Raw genomic sequence first — 6,512 nt, 5'->3', positions numbered from 1 at the left:
CTTCGTTGTGAAGTGTCATTGTCTTCTTCATGTTACAGTATAACCTAGACTGACAGATACAGTCTTTGATCTTCTTCAATATGTATTTCATGTTCTCTTCCTTGACAGCAAGAAAATATGTGACATCTGAATATTGTCCTTTTTAAATAACCCTTCCTCTAATCTGGAGTCTGAATTATCCATCATAGAGCCTAGTTTCCTGGATTATTGATCAAACTATTTTTATGGCGAGGAGAAAAGCTTCAGAGCAAATCTTCCATATTCGTGCCAGAGTCTGTAGCCACTTCCTATCAGGCAGAGAACATGGGCATCTTGATTATACTGGCCAAACTCGACACTTGCCAATTGATCACCCTATAGACGTGACCTGAATTTTGGGGTGTGCAAATATCTCTCACTGGTTCCATGACAGAAATTTTTCCCTGGCATTTTGATTATTGTTGGGGGTCTTTTCCTGCTTATGTATGATTAGCAGTTTTGTCTGTATACTATTACGTTTTTACCCTTACTACTTTAGTGTGATTTAGTTTTCTATTGGGTCTCCCTGCTGTGAAGCACAGGAGGAGTGGAGGCGTAATGATAATAATGGATACAAGGGGAGATAGAGAATACCAGGGTGGGGGAGTGGGGCAGAGATAGGGAGGGAGGGAAAAGGGATTTGGGAAATAACTAATGAAGAAGGGAGTGGAGAGGGATTTTGAATCACTGAATCATCTTAAATGCTATTTGACCGTGGGGGAGGGGGAATGTTCTAAAATTGGTATGGGGTGATTGTACAATTCTCCTTGATATAATTCAATGATTGAACTACTGGACTATATGACATGTAAATTAATTGTGAATAGAACTGCTGAAAAAATAATAGAGGGCTTTAGATAAGGAAACATGATGTTTTTTTTTTAGTATTTGGAAAGCAATTTTTTATTGAATATTATTCTGTACTTTATTATTATTTTTCTTTTTTAATTTTCAATTGCTTCGTTAAGGTAAACATCAAAGTTATTGATTTGAGCTATATTTAACATAGGGATTTAGTACAAGAAATAATATGCTGCCTTCATGGATTTCTACAAATAAATCATCATGTTTTTATAATGTAAAGGAGAAAAAAGAGGAGGAAAAAGGCAAGGTGATTTACTCAGTGGCAGTAACATTGGGCTCAAGCATAAGAACTATTGTGAGGATGGCACATGACCAAGTACTGTTTCCTCCTGCTGTACATGGGGTCACTACGAGCCAGAGTCATGTAGAATGCACCTAACAACAATACATTTTAGAAAATGTAGAATTAAAGAAGAAAATTTTAAAGGCATGAAAAGAGAGAAGGAAAGAAAATGAGATGAGAAGAAAAAAGAACATACAGAAAGAAAAAGAAGGGGGAAATGTAACTGTGCAGAGAGAGAAAAACAAAAGATTTGGCTTAGTTGTACTTTCAGAGTTATGTGGGAGCCTGAATTTTGGTGGAGTTGATTTCTCATGGGAAATAAAAAGAAACTTAAAAACAAACAAACAAACAAACAAAAACATTTGGGAAAAAATATTTTGTTGGTGGATGTGCCGGATCTGTGGCCATGCCTGAATTCACTTGGGAGACACGCATATCTTCAGGGAGTGAAGCTTCACAGGAAGAGGAAATATGAGGAAAACAAAAACAAAATTCAAACAAAATGCAAAAATTGAAAAATCAATTAAAGTAAAAGATAAAATCACAGTTAGAGATTCCTGGTCCTGTGACAATGTTGGTGCATGCAATGTGCATGCATGTGTGTGTGCAGAACTCTGCCAGAAAAGAAAGAAGGAAAAAATGGCGGGAAAGGAGAGCTTGGGTAGTGCAGACGTCTGCATTAAACCACATGTAGGTCTCTTTTCCTGAAGGTCCTCTGGGTGGGTTGGGTCAGGGATATGGACGGATCTACGTCCAATTGGTAGTGCATAGAAGATGGTTAATGTTGAAAGTAAGTCAGTGTCTTTCAGCAGATATTGCTGATCAAAAATATTAAGAAAATTTGATGTTTTTGTCTTTTTAGTTGTTTCCTCATTTCCAGAGAGTGCAGGACTCCCACTCAGCCACCCCCACCCCATGGGATCTCTCCAGTTGTTGCTAAGGATATTTTCCTTTGCTTGTTACCTGATGGCTTTATCGCCCCTTCTTCCCTAAAGATGCCTTTCTTTTGAGTTTATAAGTAGACCGTGAGGGCTAGGTACCATTCATACCTAATGTCAGTTAACCAAAGGTTGTCTTAATATATAGTCTATAGAATGTGCACTTTGTGCTAAAAATAAATACATCCAATACAATAAAGCATGGTTGCCTTTATAATACAAAGGTTAGTGAAAAGTTTTTTATATTATGGTTCCAATTCATACATTCAGGGTTCGTTTCAAACAAAATATGTTTGAAATATATTTCTGTGATCATTGGATGAGTGGAGACACATTTTCTAGGTAGTACACTTGTATTAAATTTGCTAAGGTGCCTCTTGATAAAACGTATATTATAAGCAAAAACAATTTTGAGGTCAGAGCTAATACCAAATTATGAGCAAAAATCATGTGGCCATCTAAAAGATTAATGGGAATATTACTCATAAAACAATGAAAACAAAACAAAGAAATCTTTTATATGTATCAAGAGATTTAAAAGTCAGCAAGACTTCAAAGATGAGCTGAGATGGATAAGACTACAGATTTCCACCAATGAGTAAACAATGGGTGAATTTCAGAAACGAATTGTGATAGTTAAATTTATTGTCAACTTAACTTTGCTTGGCCAGAATCCTCAGTGGTTTGGCAGTTGCTGTTTTCGTGTTTGTTAGGTGACAGAGAGTTGGTTCTGACACACAGAGACCCTATGTGCACCAGAGTGAAACATTGCCCTGTGTTGTGTCAATTACGGTCCTGTAGTTCCCCCAGGAGGTCACCTAAAACAGTGTAATCAAATCCATAAAGGACTTGGCTGTGATCAGCCACTCTGTTATAAGATTAGAGTGGAATGCAATCCCCTTATTCCGCGCACAACTCTGGTGTGTGTCCTTAGGTGTGTGGCCTATTTCGTATATAGGTGGATGCTTTGGGGAGACTCTTGGATTTTTCTGCCCTGGGTTTTGCATTTGGATCATCAAGTCTGGTTCTTTTGATTTGAGCCAACAGCCCACAATATTGCCTACCAAGCCTGCGAGGCATCAGTAGCCTGCCAGCTGACTAGCCAACCTTGGCTTCATTTGACTTTTCGTCTGCAAGCCTGACCTGCTGAACTTGTATCCATCCACCTTTGCATCCACCAGCCTGCAGCATTCCTACTTCCTGGTTTGTTGGTCCCTGCAGCCACACAAATCAGGAGAGACCTCCTTCTTTACATCTGACACAAGGACTTTAACCAGAGTGGACTTACCACCTTCAACAATGGTGTAAGTCATTTTTCACTAACTCAAAGAGTTGATCATTACTTACTCTCATATATTAGTAATAATGATAAACATGTTTTGATATATGTAATAAAGTAGTGCCCACTTGTTACTATGAAGCATTGAATGTATTTCAAAATTTTAATATGTTTTAGAGAATTTTACAGTTTATAACTCTGGGTCGTACATAAACCTGATAGTCCTATTATGGAGGTTGTCTGCATAGGATATTTCAGAGAAGGAATAACAGTAGTCACCAGAAATTACAGATGCAATTATTGAATACATGAAACACAAGAGATTTTATATGTGGTGAAACTATTTTGTATGATGCTGTAATTTTGGATGCATGATATTAGGTACATGCTGAAATTGTGTAAGCTTATAATACATCTTAATGAATGTAAAAATGAATTTGAAAGGTTTTATTAAAGATTACAAGACTGAAACAATATACTTTAACTGTACTACCAATTTATAAAACAGTTTCACTGAGGGAATTAGTAAAAAAAGAAACTGACCTAAAGACATTTGGAAAAGAATAGTTTGTAAGACTCAATGATCCTAGTTGATAAAATTGTTCCTATAGGGTTCTGCTTAATATTTTGATACTAATATATATTTACACCACAGTATAGGAAAGACATAGTATTTTCCCTCCAAGAGTGGGATATTATAGATAAGCAAAAGAAAAATATTAGAATGATCCATTAGAACGATTCATATGGAATTGTATTAGAGTTGGGGCATTGGTATAAACTCACATTTAGTATAATACAGATATGGGTAGATAGATACAGAGTCACATAGTACTTTTTCCTCCTAATTAATACAGTTTGGCAAGAAGAGGTAAAGCATAACTTTACAATGGCAAACTACAAAACACTATCTCACTCAGGTAATTGAAGTTAAAATGAAGAGGAATAAGCTATGTTGATAGTATGGAATTTTCATTTTCCTTCCGTGGTCTTCTTCAATTAAACAAAAGATTCAGTCTAAAATCCAGAAAAAAAGGATGCAAATCCCAACAGAGGAAAATTTTTCAAACTATTTGACCACTATAGTTTACAGCCATCAAATTCAACAAAAATAAGGAAAGGCTGAAAACATGACACAGCCAAGAGATGTAATGTGATTTTCTGGTTAAAATATTGAAAAAGCAAAAGAACATTAAAAATTGAAGTAATATTAAGTATGGGCTCTAGTTAATACTCTAAAAAACAAAGCAAAATTACTTTGAAAGCAAGGCTCTCAAAAGCTCACAAGTGAGAAAAGGAGAAAACAGTATTTCCCCAAAATTTTAGGAAATAAAAGGACAGTTTCTATCTCATAATCCTTTATATTTGTTATTGTTCATAATTTTAAAAATATATTTATTCATCAGTGATTAACAGGGAGCTCTGATCATCATGTAGGATAAGGATTGAGCTACCCACCTTGAGTATCAACGTACCAGCCACTTGGTGAGAGAAAGGTGAGTCTATCTACTTCTCAAAGATTTAGTCTCAGAAACCAAATCTAGGATTGCTATGAGTCCTAACTCACCTTGGGGTAGTATGTACAGTGATTATCATGTGAGTTAATGAGAATTATTGCAATGAAACAGAAAATATGACACTGTCAGCTCACAGAGTTTTTTCCCTGTAATATCATAAAGCTTTCAAAGGACTAATCATAATCATAGCAAGTTCATTTACTTCTTTAGTGTGTTACAACTAGTTAAAATAAAAAGCTTTTCCCCCCTCTCTTTAAAATGCACAGAAGAATAATTTAAGAGCAGCCGCACATCAATATGTATTCTTTGGTGAAAATTGATTTGAATGTTTTAAAGTTCCATAGATTTTTCAGGAAATAAAATATTGCTTTTGTACATTTGACTCACTGCAGATCGATAAGAATTTATTAAGTGAAATTCAATACCATTAGCAATTTAAAATTCTGTAATGTGTAACTTTCATGAAATTATAGAAAATTCTGGCTCATAGTGACCCCAAGTAGGTTTCCCAAGACTGTAACTGTTTCCTGGAGTAGAAAGCCCAGTCTTTCTCCTGCAGAGCAGCGGACGGTTTTGAATTTCCGACCATGCAGATCACAGCCCAATGAGTTACCACTACACCACCATGGCTCCTCATATATTAGAAGTTCTAAAAATTTCTAAATAATGTAAAATTTTAGACTCACATTGCCAAAGTATTCCCTCAAGCATAAGAGATTAGTTAAAAGACTGATTGCATTAAAACAGAGAAGTATTTTATTCCTCTCGATCTATGTCTGTGTAAATTAGGGATCTTAACTATTATATAATTCTAGAGAAAAATATAGTCAGAACATGGACAGTTAAATTTCAGATTTAGTATGACTTCCCAGTCTTCACTAATCTCTTCTATATTAATTTAATAATTTTTAATGAAGTTTAATAGAGTGAAGCAGGTTTTCAAGTTAATTTGTGTGAAGATTATCATAGATTTTTAAAATATTTTTTAATATGAGGATTACCATAAAACTTACATGTCAAAAATACTTTTCTACTTTGAACATTTTCAATTACTTTATTAAGTCATTAATTAGATTAATTTCTCACTCTATTGTCCTTTGTTCTGCTTTAGCAATTCTCTGTCCACTGATGTTGCTAGCTGCACTATTGAGAAGCAAGCTGAGAAAACCCAACTTTTATTGCTAACTGCATGGCCCAAAACAGCATAAATTCAAATTCCATCTGCAAGGAGATACAAGCTTTACCCTCACACAGCCTCATTTATTATTTTCCAGTACTTACATTTCGCTTTAAATAACCAGAGTTAATTCCAACCATTCTTTTTTTTTTTAACTTAAAAAAGTCATTTTATTGGGGCCTATTTTAAAAAAAATCATTTTATTAGGGGCTCATACAACTCTTATCACAATCCATACATACATCAGTTGTGTAAAGCACATTTGTACATTCATTGCCCTCATCATTCTCAAACTATTTGCTCTTCACTTAAGGCCCTGGCATCAGGTTCTCATTTTTTTTCCTCCCTCCCTCTCCCCCCTCCCTCCTTGATAATTTATAAATTATTATTTTGTCATATCTTGCCCTGTCTGATGTCTCCCTTCACCCACTTTTCT

Source organism: Echinops telfairi, unplaced genomic scaffold, assembly GCF_000313985.2.
Source record: "Echinops telfairi isolate 266 unplaced genomic scaffold, ASM31398v2 ScPeMD7_7469;HRSCAF=8507_0, whole genome shotgun sequence".
NCBI lineage: Eukaryota > Metazoa > Chordata > Mammalia > Afrosoricida > Tenrecidae > Echinops > Echinops telfairi.
The sequence above is the reverse complement of the archived record's forward strand: the minus strand, read 5'-3'. Positions refer to the sequence as shown.